Source organism: Lagopus muta, chromosome 5 (genome assembly GCF_023343835.1).
Source record: "Lagopus muta isolate bLagMut1 chromosome 5, bLagMut1 primary, whole genome shotgun sequence".
Classification (NCBI taxonomy): Eukaryota; Metazoa; Chordata; class Aves; order Galliformes; family Phasianidae; genus Lagopus; species Lagopus muta.
The window spans coordinates 4,303,695-4,323,291 of NC_064437.1; the positions used below are offsets into that span (position 1 = coordinate 4,303,695).

The 19,597-nt window shown below is 43.3% G+C and overlaps 1 long non-coding RNA gene across 3 annotated transcripts in view; it reads right to left on the reverse strand.

Annotated features, from left to right (window-relative positions):
* Positions 1 to 10,400: 10,400 nt before the first annotated feature.
* The window catches only part of LOC125692895 (uncharacterized), a 49,848-nt gene continuing 40,651 nt past the window's right edge, over positions 10,401 to 19,597 (reverse strand). For all 3 annotated transcript variants that reach the window (XR_007376921.1, XR_007376920.1, XR_007376919.1), the window contains 2 exons: positions 16,390 to 18,834; positions 10,401 to 11,826 (listed from right to left, as the gene is read on the reverse strand). This is a non-coding gene — a long non-coding RNA (uncharacterized LOC125692895). The remainder of the gene's footprint in view (positions 11,827 to 16,389; positions 18,835 to 19,597) is intronic.

The following is a 19,597-nucleotide window of genomic DNA, read 5'->3' on the forward strand; positions in this document are numbered from 1 at the left end:
TAGAGCAATGTGGGATCATACCTTCTGTTCCTGGACTGCTCTCATCTAGTATTCAATCCTGGGTCGTGACCTCCCCAAAATGCTGTTCTCCTGCATAATAAGACCTAAGGGATGCAAGTGGCTGGTTTCCTGCAGCACTGTAAACGGGGATTTTTCATGAAGGGAGATAGAAAAAAAGCCTTGTGCATTTTGCAAATAGATCTTTGAAGATAGGTCATGTCTAGGAATTTATTGGGCTTTTAGCGTTCTTTTGCAATGGTGCTTCATAGCAAGATAGATCCTCATCTGCTCCCAGTCACACATAACTAATTGCACAGTAATATACCACAGGAGGTAGGTTTCTACTTGCTGTTGGCTCCTTGTCTTGTATTTTTCTTTTACCTGATATAATTTCAGATATGATCCCAACTATTATGTATAATTCCGTGCATAGATCAGGTTTTTCACATTACCATAAAAGCATCTCACCTTGATGAAACCCAAGAGCTTTACTCTTAGCACTTGTACCCACATGAGTGCTCTGCCAGGCAGAAAAACTTAAGCAAGGCTGGCCAGGAGCTGGACTCTATGATCCACGTGGGTCCCTACCAACTCAGAATATTCCATGATTCCATGAGCCACAGCTCCAGTGGCTCAGCAGCAATTTCCTTCCCATGAATGGCAAACCCAGGTAACAGCTGAACATCAAAGCCATGGCATGGGCTCATTAAGCCTTGGCCATTTCTCATACCCAGCCAGGAACTTGGGCCAGCATGGCTGGGATCTGCTTCAGTTTTGGTTAATAACTCACTGACAGATGCTGAGACTCAACGCTACGGAGACAAAAGACACAAATCTGTGAAGCTCATCTGTAACTCAACAGCTCCTATGACGAACTTTGGTTTTGAAGGGTTTATTTATTTTGAATGCAGTATTGCACAATGTGTGTATTTACTCCTGGGTATTTATCCCTTCAATATAGCAGTCATTTGCAAACGTAGAATTATAACCTTTTTTTCCCCCTCTTTTTGGTGGTTTGACTTTTTTAACAGACACTTAAACATTCTCTAATGGAGATGCAAATCCCCTTGCAATTCATCTAAACTGGATTTCCCACACTACATTTCACAGACCTCTTGGATATAATCCATGGACGCCCATGGATTCTGCAAAGTACAGGTCAAAAAGCACTGATTTATTTATTTGTGAACCATCACACAGTACTGTGTGCATTGCTCTCCATGTTGCTTGTGCCTGGTACATGCATCACAAGGCTGTCACGTGCTAAGGCTTCATGTAAATGCTCCATGAACAGACCCAGCTTTATTTTGAAAGCAAGTTCATAATTTGTTGCCCTCTGCAAGGCTCTTCTTGACCTCAGTGCCCTCATGCAGGGAAATAAATAATACAGTTTCAGAAACCCAGGTGGTTTTATATCTTCCTGGTATTGCACATGAGGGGTTTCATCAGGATTTGGAAACTCTCAGAGTTTGGGCTGGTTTTCATTGCATTAGCCAAGGACTATTGTCTTTGTGCACATGTGGGGCCCGTTTCTCCCAGCACTGGAGAAGCCCTCCTTTATCCTAATGTTTGCCAAGGGAGACTGGGACCTGTTGCAACAGCCCCAGATGCTCAGAGTCAGTCCTGAAACAAGACACACTCTCCTATCTTCAGGACTAATCATTCAGAGAGCAATTATGTTAAAGACCTCATTCTACAAACACTTATTCCCTCGTTGTATTTCTAATGTCATACTTGGCTCCATTTTCTTTCACTTGCGAAATCTCCTGCTCCTGCTCCCTCTCTATGCTCCAATTCATTACAACCCTGCAAGGACAGGCTGTGGGTAGGTACCTATGCTGTGATGTTTGGCAATAGCTGATCTCACAACGTTTGGCAATTTATCTGAGCTAGAATATCCTGTTTATCATACCTATGCTGTACTGCAAGTGGGATAGCTATGAAGGCAGCAGAGAAATGCTTCTAGGTCTGATCAGCCCCATGTGAGGGACATGGTTAGTGGGCATGGTGGAGATGGGTTGATGGTTGGACCAGATAACCTTAATGAACTTTTCCAACCTTAATGATTCTGTGATTCTGCTGAGTTGCTTGAACTGAAACTAAAAAATGACTGTATAGACATTGCAATTCATTTTCAGATTTATCCTGGTTTTACACTACACCCGCTTAATTCAATACAGCAAGTAAACAGATTTGAATAAAATAAAAACTGAGCTAGAGTTCTCTCCCAGATGAAGTGTCCAATTCTTTTCAAAGATGTGTAGATGTTGGGAAAGAAAGTGGAAATAATGAGCTACTATAAATAACACCAGTTCTTCCAATATTTCCATCACAGCTAGCCAAAGCCTGGAGGTGCAGGATAAATCTTGAGAAAATCTACCATGGTCACAAACACGTTGACAATCAGCTCTTGAGTTGATTGGAAAAAGCCATAAAGTGTTTGCTTGGAGTTTCTTATTGTTTGTTTGTTTAAGAAAACAACTACAACCAAACAGAAAAGTATATATTTTTTGTCCTGAAGTATTTTCAAACAAGAGTATTAAGGTGAGGCCAAGACAAGAGGTGCTGTAAGCCTTTGCATGGTCAAGATAAGATCCCAAAAGTCTCCATCTAAAATAAAGAGGATGCTACGTAATGCAGAAAAAAAGCCAGTGCTGGTACATAATAGGACAGATGTAGAGAGCAAGGAAGGAACTGGGAGCTGAGAAAGTTTACAGATTGGGATAGCCATCCCAGAAATGGTCCAAAGACAGTTTGATGTGCCAAATGGCATCTATGAAAAGCAGACACCACTCTGGTGCACACAAAGCAGAGTGCAATTTGTCACATATGTCACCTATCTGTCACACCACTGCATGCATCATTTCTGCTGTGCCGGGGGTTGGCAAACCTCAGCCACAGTGAATGGTCCAACTTTGTAATCTGGACCTCAGGGAAGATCTGGAGAGAGTTCAGCAGGGAATGAGGAGAGCTCTAGAAAACGTGATTTCTGCTGCAAGCCAGCCAGCACCAAGCTCATGTCATCCTGAGCAGAGAGGACTAAGGGGGAAGACATGATATTATAACTCAAATATTTAAGCAGAGAGGAAAGGAATAAACTGGTTCTGAGTCCGCTGGGGAATGAGGCAAGAAATCACAGCTTCATCTGCAGAGAGATTTAGGGTAAAGGTAGAGATGTTCTGTGTGGATTTTCAGGGTTTTGCCAACACTGCTTGAGGTGAATGCAGCTGCTTGGAGCACCTCAGCCCCACTGGAATGGACCAGAGAGCTTGGCACCACCATACAGCATGACCTGGTGAGCTCCCTTCCAGTCCTATTTTCAGTGATCTCGTAATAACACCAAAATTACATGCTGACAGCATAAGAGCTGGGATTATTTGCTTTAGGATTAATGTAATTAGGCTAAGTATGAATCAGATGGTTTAGCTATTTGTAGTTGGAGCACACAGGACAGATGCAATGGCCTTGCTCTGTCGGTGACGTTTGTGCAGACACTGACAGACGCCTCCTTTCCCCTAAATCAGACAGGGCAGGTGGGACAAAGCCCACTGGATAGTGCCAAGCTGAGTTTTGCTTATATAACCACAGCATTTCTGCTATCATACATTTGCCATCTTAATTAGCATCCATAACTGCTGACAATTGCTGGATTTACTAGGAAGCCTTGAATGCCACCTTAACGTAATGCTGATGTATCAACATACGACTTCTGAGATGTGATCTCTCCTAGAGCTCTCTGTTTCAATATCACACAAGATAATAAAGCTCTTGGAATCATAGAGTCACAGAGCTATAGAATGGCTTAGGTTGGGAAGGACCTTAAAGGTCATCCAGTTCCAATCCCTGTCATGGACATCTTCACCTCTCACATCTCCTGCATCACACAGGAGACCTGCAATATCAAGCCCATGTGCAGGAACACAACAGTGCCACGGAACCCAGTGTTGGATGGAAGCCTTCAAGTGATGAAGAATCAGCCACATTGCTTGGGAGAGTCCTGATGGATTGCTGCACTCACAGCTCAAACAAACCAAGCTTCTGGCTGGCAATATTGCCACTCCAGCTGCTGCTCATACCTGGGCTTCCCTTTATTCTGAGAGATTACCAAATATCAGCTACGAGAAGCTGCTTACTCCATGTGGTGCACACAGCAAGCAGCTACCAAGGCAGGATATTTCAGGGGGGAAGACATAGAGGAGAACACACATGCATTCCCCTTTTTTCAAAGAGGAAAATTCCTACAGAAATTTTCAAATCAGTCAAGATTCTGGAATTCACCAAAATGAGAGGAAAAGTAATTTAAAAAAAAAAAAAAAAAGAAAGAAAGAAAGTTCTAGGCAGGCTTTTCTCCTGATTTCAAACTCATCTGAAATTGCAGCTGGAGATGAGGCCATGTGATCCCAGAGCCTGTGGAGCAATTTAGCAGAACGCCTGTGTGACCCCTGGCTGCAGCAGTGCCATCTGTGGCCTATTACTGGGATTTTGTACCAGCTGGGCAGCAGGAGCTCATCTGAAATCCACCCCAGCTCAGGAGATGATGAGCTACATAGCTACTGCTTGTATTTGTCTTATAAAAGTAATAATGCTGTGTTCTGTTGCCATTAAGGTCTGATATTAAACATGTTAATTTCCTAACAGACCCAAAGCAAGAGGTAGGAAGGCCATTTATTTTTAATGAACTGAAAACTGTTGTGATCTCATTCATCCACCCATGAAATCCACTGACTGACAAGGTCCCATTTCTGGGCAGCGGGGTTAAACGTGCTTCAGACAAAAGCCAGATTTTCCTTTCCTCTGCATGCCATGGGCAGGATCAAAGGAGCAGGGAAATGGACATTAAAGCCCTTATAATCAGGGACACAGACTCCAACCCAGCATGGGCCAGCCCCCTTGCAGGCTCATAGAAATGCCACTGTGCATTTTTGCATGGGAACACCGGGAGCTCTGGGAAAGCAAACTGGGCAAGTAAATAAGGTTGGGAAGTAAGTGCTGTATGGCCTGGGCTCATCTGTCATCACCTGGAGCTTTTCCTTGGAAGCCACCTGAGAGCAGATATCCCTCACACCTTTGATGCTCCCTCAGTTTCACAAAAGTGGCTTTCTTAATAAGCCTGTAATATCTCCAGGATGCAGCAGATGGTGCTAGCATAGATAACCCTAGAAACAGAACGATGGGCAAACAGTTCTTGGGGGAAAAGGGAAAGCAAGATTTACAATTTGATTACAGTTCTTTTTAGAAACGTTCGTACCATGCCAGAAAAAAAAAGTGTTGTCATTAATCACATTCCTTCTCAGCTGGGAGAATGCTGTAGTGATGGCAGCACAGCCAGCAACCCGTGCCATTTTGGCAACAGACAACTGGATGGGCGGTGAGGCCGTTCCTATGTGAACCCCTGGATCTGGCTTGGAGGTGAGGATGAAGGTGGCCTTCAGAGAATCTGGGCAGTCATTTCTCCTCTTGCTCTGCCCTTTGTTCTTGTGTTTCAGCATACCTTTCTCATGTGACCCCCTCAAGTGGCCTTGAAGGGGTGGGAAATAAAGACGGCTGATGCCTCCCAAAAAACAGCAAAGTGGGAATAGCTTGTTTTCCAAGCACATATGAGTTCATTTGCATTTATTTTTAACCGGATTAACATCCAGCTAATGTGGATGTCAACTAATTGGAATGCAATTTTGGGAATTATGGAGGAATTCAGTACTGCTGATATAAACCAAATGTGATGGTGTTGGCAAGCATATGAAATTTATCTACGCGGTCTTGGTGTCATCAGCATGCTCTGCCATTCGCCTAGGTTAACTCTTAGGCAATCTGAGTGGAAAGAAATACTTCCATGATTCCCATATGACTAATAAGATACAATGCATTAGCTGGCTTGGGGTTTAAAAAAAAATAATAGGGAGTTTATTACTCAGATCTTCCTTCTTCTAATAGAAATTATCAATGACACTATATATGTAAAGCATTTTTCTACTTGGAATGATTGTTTCACTTGTCACTGTTTCAATTACAAAGGTTATTGTAGTGCATAATCTTTCGTGAAAGCATAAACACAAATATAAGGATGCTGTTTGTATTCTGCATCTACACTATACGTGTTTGATGTAATTAAAGAAGGTGATTAGTCAGGAAAGGACTTAAACATCCTCCAGAGTGTCCCAAGAAAGGAAAGCAATTAAATACCTGCTTCACGCCCTGCTTACAGGGTGTTTTCCTTATCAAATGTCACAAAGAAAAAGCATTGCCCCTTTAAATGGCTGAGTTCCAGTGTCCTGCTTAGTGTTGAAATTCTGCCTCCAGGAAACACAGACAGGGAAGCATCAAAGCAGAGAGGACGAGTTGTTCTTTAATCAAAATATTGTGAAACTGTGGTTCTGTCAATGGTTTGCTGTTCGGATTTTGTAGATACGTAAGATGATTGGGGAGCTTCAAAGAAAGATGTCAACCAAATGTTCTTCAGAATCACATGCGAGGCAGAAGGAAATGTGCTTCCTAAAGGTCGCACTGGCAGATGAACTTCTTTCTGCAATCATTAAAGTTGTAAAGTCCCCCCTCCCTGCACACACATGAAAGATGATAGGATCAGCATGCCAGCCAGAACTAGATTTGGGAATCAGACATTTCCCTTCGAAGCAGCAGTGTGTTGATCCTGCTGGGGGAAAGCATAGGATGGGCGAAAATTCACTCAGGAATGGTGAGGCAGCTAGAGGATTTCACATCTCTTTCCAACAGGGATGCATTCACTTGACAGCATTTTCCCATCCACAAAACTGTCCAACTTTAAATGCGGGGAGTCCTTTACACCAGATGAAGGCAACTTGAGTGATGAGTTTGGGCAAGTGATAAGTTAGAGGCATGATAAAATAATAATAATAGAATCACAGAATCATTAAAGTTGGAAAAGATCACTAAGATCATGTAGTCCAACCAGCAACCCATCTTTGCCATGTGCATTAAACCACGCCACTAAAATGATGGTAGATTTTGGACTCAGCCATCTCATGTGTAGGGTTTCTACAAGTTAAGCAGTAATTGTAGCAGGCTGCTACTCAGTCAAAATAAGAGAAAGAATAAGGATTTGACTATTACTCCTATTTTCTCAGTTCAGACCAACCTTAAGTTCTATTTCACAGCCCTCAGAAATGGAGAAAGATGATCTTTGGATGGCGGCATTGGGAAAATAACTTATATTCATCCTCCTCTTTCTGATAATTCTTACCCTCCTTGAATTCTTGGAAAACTTGACTTACTATGGTATTGCAATATATTTAGCATAAGCTTACAATCGAGGTTACTATTATTGGTAATTTATGTTTAACAGCCTCCTTGGAATTGCAGACCCTTGGAGAGAGATTTCTGCATCGCAGATCTGCTGAGCTGTAGCACTCCATGCATGAGATCTGACATGGGATGTTTACTCTTGTCTTGCAATTAGCAACTGAGCCGTTCCCTATTAAATCCCATGAACAACTACTGGGCATTAAAAAGTCTTTTATCACTGCTTAATTCCATAACTTTTGGACACAGAAACCCCACGTGTTTTTTCAATAAGCACTTCTCCTCCTGACAGCGCTACATCTTTCACAAACACAGTGAGAATAACCTCTGGACTTTGCCTGCAGCAGTGAAGTATGAAATTTTGAATTCCATGGGTCACTGTTTCTGCTGCAGCCAGATGTGGATAAAAGGCAAAGGGTGGTTTATTGTTGTTTTTTCAAGAAACAGAGAAAGGTTTGTACTAAGGTACACCCTCTGTCCTAAAAACAAGTGGCTAACATGTGGCTTGAATATTGCCAATTGCCATTTCAAAAGATGAAACTTAAAAAACAAAATATTTTGAGTTTAAATATTCTGTCTTCAGCTAATAAAGTACATTATGAGCTTAAATTGGATTTGGGAAAACACACAGGAGAGCTGCAACCTTGATGCTGAGCTGTGAGTTAGTGACACAATTATTGCTGCCATTGGTCCCGTCCTGGCGGTTTTATTGGCATTGGTGAGTTATGCTGAATATGAAAGGAAAACACAAAATGGATGCAAAAAGTAATTTTTGTTCTGAATCGATTGGGTTATTAATTGGAAACAAATTAATAGATGAATTCAATCCCCATCCACACTGATGGATTAGTCCATAAGAGCGTTTTATGCAAACTCTTTTGGGGACTGAAGCATGTTTAAAAAACAGCAAAGCTTAACTACTCTGCTTTATATACAGCCACTGAGTTTACCACCAAGTTACAGCACAGATCTCTACACTAAAATGTTGATGGATTTTAAATGTCAGTAGCTGTGACTCCTGCATACTCAGTTTTTTCCCCATAATGATGGAAAATTCTGGAAAAGGATTGATTCTTCCTTGTTGTCTTGTTGCTGCCTAACTTGTCATGGTTAATAAGACCACCAGCACTGTGGAAACACACATCAGGAAAACTCAAGCTGGTTCTCAAAAGCCAACAGGCAGATTTGAGCAGGATCCCCTCAAGACTTTATCCCAAATTCCTTAAGGTGTCTTTGCACTTACAGATCAGTGCTGCATTAATTTTGTAATACAGCCAGCTGCTGCATGGGAAAAATATTTTGGAAAAGGAAAAGAAAAATGTCCAAGTTTCCATTTGTAAGTGCTGAGAAAATCCATCTTTTCTCCAAACTGTAGGATCTCTTTGCTTGTGCCTTCCTAAAGATTTCCACCTCGTATTGCACACAGAATATCAGAAGGCAATTGGGCCCACAGATTTAGCAGGAAACTGGATGGCTGGGTTAGGATGGGTCATTTTTTTTCCTCCACTATGCTGAAAGTAAGGTCAGATGAATGTTAAAGCAGAGTACAGCCAACCATGGGCTGGGATCATCTCTTTGGACTCACCGCTACGTGCTGCACAGGCTGGTTCTGCTCCAAATAAAGCCTCTGGAGCAGGAACTGTACCAAGAAGGATCATGGAAACTCAGCCCCAGTTCTGATAGTCTGATGATCTCAATCACTGAAACGCTTTGAGGAGCAGATATTTTCATCCCTTTCTAATTTGCAGTTGAGACCTAAGGCAATTTTTGTTCCGAAAACTTTGGAGTTCCTTCAATATTTTGAGCCATGGCACAACCACTCATGTTCTCGCTTTAGTCATTTGAAGTCTCCCTGTGAAACAGCTGGCCTCTGATGTGCAAGATACCTGCTTCCCACTATTTGGCTTCCGACAGCAAGAAGATGACTTACGGCCATGAACTATCCCTTAATTTAACACATCAAAACCGTGCAAAAATAAACAAAACAGAGTGAAGAACACATGTAGATCATGAACTCACATTCTGCACCTTGCACTTTTGCCCAGAGCACATGTTTTTGCAGCTTATCTCCCTGGGTATCTGCGATGGTGCCTTCTCCTGTGTTTGTTTTCTTTGTGTGGGGATACTTGGCAAGGAACTGCTTCTCTGGGAGAAAAAGCAGTTTCTGCTTCTCTGTGGCCATGGACCAAACAAAGACTGTAACTGGACATTTAACCACAGGCTTGCTGCAAAACCTGTCTGGATAAGAAATATGGCTCGCGTTGATCTCAGTGTGCTTTGAGGAAAGTTCTATCCAGAGCACTTCGTCCTTTTTTGCTCTGTTTCCTCCCTTCATTTAAATCACTGCCGGCTTTCATTTCCCTCTCTAATCTCAGAAAGCCCTTCTGTGGACCTAAAACATAATTTAATGTCACAGCAGCAACTTAGCTGGAGTTTTGCCTCTGCTTCTGAGATGTGAGGTGTGTCTTGTACTGGTCAGAAAGGGGAAAAAACATGTCCATGAGTGAAGCCTTTGGCCATTGGGATTTATCCTACAGTTTGATGTTTGGCTGTTGTTTTCAAGTCTATCTGCTGAGAAGGACTCAGCATTGCACAAATATTAGTGAGATGCTTCCTACTGAAAACACCCTATTAATTCCTCTCCTTATTTCCATGGAATGCTTTTTGTTCTGCTGATTTTATGCGAAGAGATACTGAGGTAAGTCACTGAAGGTCCGTATATGAGAGATGGTAATAATAGTATTTCAGAAACTTCCCCTATGAGCTCTGAGTCTTGTTGCATCCAATGACTCAAGATTTTGCAGTTGGAAAAGAGCTATGGTGATGCTCAGCTTCAGAGCAAATCCATGAGCCTATAACATTCTCCTGGAAACACTTCTGACTCATTTCTAAATCTACTTATGGTGCTCTTCAGACCTGAATAAATGGCATTTAATAAAAAGGAAAGGAAATCAGACCCAAATTCTGCTGGCCAGAGAGTAGACATAATGCTTCACCATAGGTTGAGGGGATTGGAACATGCTTCCCAGGGAGCTGATGGAGTCACCATCCCTGGAGATGTTCAAGAAAAGGGTGGGTGTCACATTGAGCGACAAGTTCTAGAGCAGTCACAGACATGGGCTGATGATTGCACTAGATGATCTTATTGGTCTTTTCAACCTTAATGATTCTATGGGTTTGCATCATAGTTGGTAGAGGTCTGAGCAACACTACCCCTCATCAGTTTCAAGCAGCCAAGTCTTCAGCTGGTTTTGCAGAGCTCCAGCACTGCTTGGAAAAACATCCTTTGTCAGCAGAGATCTGCCCACACAGATCTCATGAACATAGAAACATGTACATACAGCCAAGAAGAAGATGTTTCAGGCAGTGAATTCCTACTGCTGATAATTAATGAAAACACAGCTTTTTGTGCATCGCTTCCCTTCCTCACGATGAATAGAAAGAAAGGGTCAAATCCAAAGCTAATGGTTGGTCAGACATCCTGTTTGGCGAGGGTTAAGATCAGGTCTCATGGAGTCAGGAAAGAGAAAGGCCCCAAGTGTCCTCGAAATTTCCATATGACATTTAGGTATCAATGACGGCATTGTTCCGGAGCAAGAGCTCATTTTCTAAGAAAGTCAGCTTGCTCCTTGAGGACTGCTCCCTGCAGCTGAGGATGCCAGGCTGCTCCTTGGCAAGAAGCACGTTAGTTACTTTAAGAAACGCTCAGATTAAATGTGCTATAAATCAGCATTTCTTTACTCACGTTAAGGTACATCAGCATAATCCCGCCAAAGATACTGACCCAAAAATACTTAATGATGCCAATGTTTCAAAAGGAAAATTTTCCACGTGTAGAATTTTTTAAGGCTTTTTGTGTTTTTGTAGTTTATTTTTCTTTTGAAAAAGATTCAAAAAGTTCACAATCTTTCTCTCTCTCTCTCTCTTTTTTTTTTTTTCCTAAGGGATTATCTGCTAATCTTACCCTGTTACAAAATATATTCATAATCCTCACAGCAGTTACTTAGCAAGTCTTAAACCTGTCATTAAAATACCTTCTCTTGTTACTACAATCAGCAGTCTTAATCCTCTGTGAGCCTCTCATTTTTTTTTTTTCTTCTCCCACTTTGTTCCCAAATGGCTTAAACCAAGGTATGACAGGTAACAAACAATCCCCGATCTAATTACTTGGAAGAAACAAATCAAGGGGAGGAGCATGTTTGTGTGGCAAATTCCTGACAGTTTGGAAACCAGAGGCCCTAGGAATGTGCCCGGGGAAAGTTTTAAACCCACTCCAAAGCTGTGGGTTTGAGAAGTGTGAATATGTCCCCGGAAGGCATTGATGGGCAGAGGTGATGCCAAAAGAGGGGGCAGCCATGAGCAGATCCCAACATGCAGTGCCATCCCTGGGGTAAGGACAAGAAAGTGTGGTCCTGAATGGGAGGATGTGCATGGGCTCGACCCAGCAAAGCATGCACTGGGCTTTTACCTGGGTGTGTTCAGCAGGTTGGCATCATCCAAATGGCTCCTGGCACCAGATTGCCTGTGAAATCCCAGACTGGACGATGGATGCTTGCAAGGAAAAAGAACAGAAAAAAAGAGCCTGAATTAGAGATGAGCAGAGGAAATGCAGCAGCTTGGCACTGTGCAGTGCTGGGAGGGGAAGAAATAAGGAGACATTTAGTCAGTGCTTCAATCAGCCCTGGCACGAAGCACAAGTTACATGTGTCAGACAGCTCCCACTCATTTGAAGCTCAGAGCTTGCTCAATACCTGACTCCAGTCCGAAAGTCCATCTCCAGAGAGGGTATCCATAACTGCTCACTGGGAAGGTTGGAGACCCCAAGGTGTCTTGGGAGCTGCCGGGTAACAGCAGCACCGGTGTGAGATCAACTATTGCCTGTACAAAACCTCTTTGCACAAAGCTGGGATTTTTTAGGGGCATTAAGTACATGAACTTTTCAATCTTAAACAACGCCACAATGGCCACCTTGGGAATAAGGCACTATGATCCTTCTTGGAGATCATGTGTTGAAGTTGTTAATAGGGAGATACTAATGCAATGAAGGAAAGCATTGTGGCTTGGAACAGCTGGGCTTTTCTAACTGCTAGCCTAAATGTGGGTGATTAATGACCAAAATGCATCCTTGCTGAATGGCACTGAGAGCCTTGTCTGGAGGTATTCTGTGATATTTTCTTTTTTCTCATTTTTGTAAGAGATTTGTTGTGAACAAAGATCCGTTGATAAAAGGCTGTAACAGGCAATAATACAGCTCTCATTTTACGTATCTGATGGGTGACAAAGCAGTACTTTGGTACTGCTTGGTGTTTGTTTTTTTTTTACAGTAGGATCTGAAAATGCTAGAAAAAATAGTTTGTGCTTTTGAGACTGAAGCCACTCAAATATCTTAATGAGATTGTTGGAAAATGCTGCTTCATCCAAACCAAAACATCTCACAGTGAAATAGTCCCATTAATAATATTTCCATGGGAAAGTTTTCAGAGATTCTGGGGTCAATTTATATGCAGAGAAAGATCTAAATGAGAACCCTGATCTCAATCTGAAAACAGATGTTTCAATGGCAAAAATAACAAGAAAACTATTTCCATTTCGGTGGAGCGTTTGACTATTTTGGTTCTTGTTCCACACCAGAATGAAAACACATTTCCAATTCTCAGAAACCTTTGTGGTACTTTGGTTCTTGTTCCACACCAGAATGAAAACACATTCCAGATTTCAGAAACCTTTGTGGAGGTCCTGCTCTTTGGCTGCCTTTGACAGAAGCTTCATGGCCTGCTGAAGAAGGTGCTACTGTGGTGGCCCTTGGTTGCCCTTGCCACACCATGGTCACCTGCTCCATGCTTGGACTTTAATGAAATATATATATATTTCCTTTAGACCTGGGAGCATCCATCTGGGAGAGATGCAGTGATCTGGTTAGCATGGGAAGCAGAACACCATTCCCCTCTAAAACGCACACTGTGGTGATCAAAAGTACAAGTGAAAGCTGAAGCCAAAGGTTAGAAGACTCAGTAAGAGATGTCCTCATTGCCCAGTAACTATTTTCCGTGTCCTTATTGTTCCAAATCATGTTATTGTTCAACACAGAGCAGACAGCATGCAGGTCTGTGGCTCATTCATCAGCAGTGCCTCGGGGACTTGGCTGGTAGGCTGTACCCAGACAGGATGGATGGACAGGTCTTTAACTGGGGCTCCAAATCTCTTCTGAGCAAAACAACTGCTTTTTAGTGTCTTGCCAACACAGCGTGCACAACTCCGTGTCAGCAGTCCATGTGGTGGAAAAGAAAGAACAACGTTTTGGCGCCTGTTCTACTCGCTAGGACTTCCCTGCCCACCAACAACACGTGTGCATAATGATTTCCTTCACCAAACAGGTACTGCTCCAACCAGAGCAAGGCTCCCTTGCACTGATCCAACTGTCTTACTTCCAGGCAATTTTTTTTTTTCCTCCTCAGCCAACACGTTGGCTTTTATCATTCAGCAGGCCACGGGACTGTTTTCCCTAACATCCCCTTAAGAAGGATGTATTTTTCAAAACACTGCCATTCCATTCACTAAAAAGGGGTTTTGATGTGGCTACTTCAAATCAAAACCATGAGCTTTCCTCTCCCCACGCCCACCGACTTAAAATCTGCCCCCAACGCCAGTGGTTCAGAACTATCCAAATAAAGTAGTTGCTTTAAGGACTGTTTGCTTTTCCTCTCAGGCTCCTTCTCCCGACGTTATATTGTTTGTGGAAAAAGAGTTCTTTGGGTGGGTCACTTAGTGTCGTGCCTAAGAAGCTGTACTTGATGTCTGGTTCTGTGTAGAAGAAAAACATGTCAGAACAGTCTTGCAAATAGAGTTTTCTTTTTTCCTCCATGTCAGGATGTTACCTTTTTCCCTCCATGAAACAGCTCATTCCCATGAAAAACAGCATCGCGAGGACACGTGCTGGGTGGCTCCAAAACACAGCAAACATAACCCTCCTTTCATAGCAGGAAAACAAATTACTTTCTGAATAAAGCCTCCCATGCAGCTCTGCATGTTAACATTGCTTGAGCACTTACTCCTGAATATCTTTATATTAGGCAAACATGCTTCGTTATTCTTGAGTAATTCTGCCTGCCAGATTGCAGCCCCTTAAATTACTGTTACACGGGGTTTTGTCAACGATGTCATCTTCCTCCTCCATCTTCCCCTCCCCAGCTTTTTACTTTAAAGCAGATTCTCTGACCAACCACTCCTCCAACACATTTACACAGAGTGGCATGCACACCGTGAGCCAAAAATGGCATTAATGCATTTTTCTTCTGCAGCTTCGGGATGATGTGGATGTGCGTTGCCTCGGAGAATGCTCTGTTTTCTATTCCTGTGTTTGATACTGTGCAGCTGGGAAGCCACATTTCACAGGTGGTTGGTGAGCTTATTAGATTATTCATAACTGTTTTTATTTCGTTTCTTTTTTTTTTATTATTATTTTAAAGCAATTACAAACATGTGTCTAAGGAGGCCTGCGATGATTAGAAGCACTGTTGACATCTATTTCCCAGTTACCTTTTGCTGTTTTCACTTGGGCTGTACAGAGCCCAGTGCTGGTACCCATACAAGCACAGCTTGCATATCATAGCTTGGAGCCCACAGCAGCCAAAGGAGCTGCAACTGCCTGCTATTCCTGCTGGAAATTATTTGTTTTTAAAATAAGACATCATTTGTTGAAGGTTTATCAGGGATCATTTGGTGAGAAATTTCTGCTGGGAATAAGCAGCAATCACAGAAATAATTACAATAATGGTGATGAATGTTTTGAGTCGTTTTGTCTGCTGATGATCTGGGAGCAGTGACAAATTCTAGACACAAAGCAATTCATTTGAGGCTGAGTTCCCAATCCATGGTGATCTTGAAACAAAAAGAAGGGTAATAAGCGCCAAAGGATTCACTAATGGAGAGAAGCTGAGCCAATAGATGAGGCCAGACCAGACCCCACTACTGCAAATCAGACTAAACTGCAACGGTGCAACACAGAGCTCTGCAAGCCTCTGCTGGGACTGTCCCAGCCATGTGTGATCCAGACCTCAGCTCTGCATCTTCTCCAGAGGAAGACTCCAGTAGCACCCACGTGGGCTGCTCAGCTTCTGCTTCTCAGAGGACTGAGTTTGCTGAGGTCTTGAGCTCTGACTGGCTTGCATTCAAGCTGTATGTCACCCTATCAGATAGGCAGACCCTCAAAAGCTGAGCTGATTTTCTAAGAGGAACTCCTAGCAACAGAAAGCATGACACTGTTGTAAGCTGTGAATAGGATTTTTGTAATCCTATTGTTTCAAAATCCTTTTGTTTCAAAAAATAGGATTCATATTTCCTTAAAACTGGACCTTTAAAGGATTTGTGCATGGAATGGAAAGGTTGATGTGGCACTTAGGGACACGGTTAGTGGGCATGGTGGGGTGGGTTGATGGTTGAACTGAATGATTCTGAAGGTCCTTTCCAACCTTAATGATGCTATGAGAAGGAGTACTAATATCAGAAAAAGTAGCAGTGACAGGTGGCACCCACAGTGCTGTGGATATAATCCCTTCTTGAACATACAGCCTTGTCGAAAGCAAAGACACAACACACAGTAGCCTTCAAAACCCCTTGATCTCCTGTCTTCAGCACAGATTGCAGGAGTAAATCCACAAGCCTTGTACGGAGGAGTGCCAAGTTAGCCCTATAGACAGTGCAGACCCTGCCAGCTCAGGCCAGAAATCCCTTCCTTTTCTCTAACTCTTCTGCTGTTAAATAACTCAGTTGCTGAAAAGCTTTGTTTTTAAATGCTCCTGGCTTATTAGTATCCCTCGTGCATCACAGTTTTCTGCATTGTCTCCTTCTCTGCTTTCAGGTCATTTCTTATACACAGGAAACGAGAACAGGATGGCGAAGTTTGCATGAAATATCTCTTCTTGCCTGGGAGAAAACACAGACTGCTGACTCAGGCCATGCTCACAAACCTCCAAACTCTGCAAAATATATAGCCCCAGCACTCCTCCAGCTGCACGCATTCCCACCCTGTCTGCCATGACACATCTGCACAATCAGCCACTTTGAAAGTCACCCATCTTGAAGAGCTGCTCTTCAGAATATCAGAGGGAAACTTACCAACATTTAGGAAGACAGGTTGGTTGAGGTTGAATATGTACAGCCAGTGCAAGCCAGAGCTGCAACAAGCGCTGCCTGTGTGGCAAACGTCCCTCTCATCATGTCTGCTGGGTACACATGGAGATTGCCATGAGTGCTGCTCCTCGGTGACCTTTCACTTGCAGGAGGAAATGAACTTCTCTGCTCCATCCTGACATCTGCAAGCAAGCTGAGGCTTATTTGAAACATTTCAGTAAGGATGATCGCATGGGACAGGCAGGGCTGTACTTCCCAGTTTGCCCACAGGTCTCACCTCTAATCACTTTGTGGAGACCAGTGTCACATCTGTCTTGTCAGGGAGGGTGGATGAGTAGAGGAGAGGCCAAATCAACTCAGCTATTTTTTCACCCCTTTAAAAGCTCTTCAAATTTGTCCCAATTCCTATTTTCCAAGTGAGAAGCTAGAGCGAAAGCTTCGTTAAGTAGCCATGGAAACACCTATGGAAAAGAAGCAACCTCACCGCTAACCTAAAATGGACACAAGGCAACAAATCTGGCTTTAATCAAGGCAATCTGAAATCATTCTGGAATTTCATTTTGCAAACACTGGTCTTCTTGCTCCAAATTTACCCACCTTCCCAGCTGAAGGCCTGTTCCTGCTGGTTCAGGCACTTTTCTACTTGTGATTTTGGTGTTCTGAGCTATTTCCCAGAGCGGAGAGGTGGGCTGTGCTCACAGGGCTGTCTGTGATGCTCCACACAGTCAACGGAGGTCACTGACAACATCGCTCTGAAGAATGAACTGAATTTCCTGACAAGGCTGGGATCCAGCAGACTGCATCCAGCCCACCTGCACCCCATCTCACCCATACCGTGCCTGGATCTACAACCACTACTGATGCCCTTATAGAAACTGGGAATAAAATTCCAGTTAGCCTCTCTAAGATCAGACTTTGTTCAACTTGGAGTTACTTTGATCCCACTGGCTGTTGTACCTTCTTTGTCTAGAGGTTCCATCCCACTGCTCTCTCTTCCTTTACTTTTACTGGAGGTGGAGATGCCTTGCTGCTTGGATAGCTAATCAGCCCTGGAAGGCGCAATTAAATAACAGCATGCTATGCCACCTGAAGTCTCTCAGGATTAAGATGGGTTTTAATTGTCTAATGTAAGAAATGCATTTGGTTTTTGTGGGTTGGATTCCTGCTGGTGAGGTGAGAAAAGCATCCTTCTGCCAACAGCCTTGCCAGGTTTTATCTCTTTTCCTCCACTTCTGGCTTATTAATGCTAGATCCTTTTTGATTAGCTGAGCTGCTGGTGTGGCTTGTGCTTCCCTTCTCACCTGCACAGATCGCTTTTGCAAATGGTGTGATCTCTTCCCCTGGTGCCACTGCAGAGATCGTTCTGCATGAGCATAATCCCCTCCCAGCTGCACCATGTTGATTTTCCTGGAGCAGAATGCTGCTGCTCCAAGGCTTTACTGCGGCCCTGATGGGTTGGTTTGAACTGCAGGGAGCTGTCAGCAAACTGCATGCTCCTCTCGAGTTTCACTCCTCCATCGCTCTTCTCTTGCAACTTGAGCTCTTTATTTTTCTTGTGCAGGATCTGATGATATCTGGGCACAGTACGGTTCAAGCCGGGGCCTCAGCAAAGTTGCCTCACTTTAGAGAGTTGGGAAAAGATGTGACTCTCCTATTTCACCCAAACTGAGCAGTTGGTGGTAGAAAATACAGGAAAAAAAGCTTTCTCTTCCCTGTTCTCCCCTCCTCCCTGTGAGCACTGCTGCTTACCCATACTTTCCCAAGTGCTTTCTCTGCTCTTTTTCATAGAATCAATGAAGCAACTCACTCCTTGGGGTTTATATCCCTTGAGGAAAAGGCAGAGCAGCTTGCAGAACCAAATCCAGCTCTTTGTTCCTTTGTGACCAGCATGGCAAACGTTGGGAAGGAGATTTTGCAGCCCAAACTTTGCAGCCTTTTACATCGCTGCCTGAACTGACACCTTTCCTTTGAAATGGAGAACGTGGCAGCGGTTTGCATCCAGTATCTTGAGGCTTAATCCAACTTCTGCAAGGGATTCAAGATTTTTGTGGGCAGTTTCTTTTTATTATTATTATTATTATTATTCCTCCCCTGACCCACTTTGCTGCTGCGCTTGGATAAATAATTTCTGCAGAGTAGGAAGTGCAGCCAAAGTAAGTAGCTTAATGTCTTTTCTCGGTAAAAAATCATAAAATTATCAGTCTCAGATTCACTTCAGCAGTAAATTAAAACTATCACAAACAAAAGCTGCACAAAACGGAGTGGTGAGTGCCTTCCTGCGTTACTTATGGTCATGCAATAAAGCTGTGTTTTCAGCCGGGGCACAAAAGTGAAGCTGGTGTGAAATCTGGAAGCGGTTTTCACCCAAGCATCACCCAGTGGCCTCATCCATCTTGTATGATTGATTCGTCCCGTGTTGTCCTTGTGGGCCTGAAAGGAAAACAGTGAGAGGAGATGCCATAGCATGTTATTTTATGACATATCACAGGTTGGGATATCTCAGAGCTTATTCCTTGTTATTGATAGAATGAGAGGGAATGGCTTCAAGTTGTGCCAGGAGAGGTTCAGGTTGGATATTAGGAAATATTTCTTATCCAAAAGCGTGGGCAGGTGCTGGAATGGGCTGCCCAGGGAAATGGTTGAGTAATTGCTCCTGGCAGTGTTCAAGAAACATTTGGATGTTGCGCTAAGGAATATGGTTTAGTGGGGGAATGCTGGTGGTGGGTTTATTGTTGGACTGGATGATTTTGGAGTACTTTCCAACCTTGGTGATTCAGTGAAGTGAGCTGGTCCCAGGAACACCTCTATGAATACAGCCCTCAGTGGGCTTTGCCCACTCTGCAGGAGGAGTGATAGACTCCTCATCGAGTACACAGCATATCTTCCTCCGCAGCTAAATGATTGAGCATATTCTTACTTAAGGACTTTGTGAAGAGAAAACCAATTGGATCCAGCCATGTCTACGGCTCCTCTGAGCACCCTCATCAAGCTTTGAGCATCCCTGTCCATTGCAGGGCAATTGGATCAGATGGCCTTTGAAGGTCCCTTCCAACTCAAACAATTATGCAAAGGATGAAGTACAGAGGCACTCAGTACCCTCCTTCCCCTTATGGCCCTTTCCTTGCCTTTTTCCATTTAGTCCTCAGGTGGTGGTGTTACAAGGTTAGGTTTTTTTCCCTTTTGAATGCCAGAA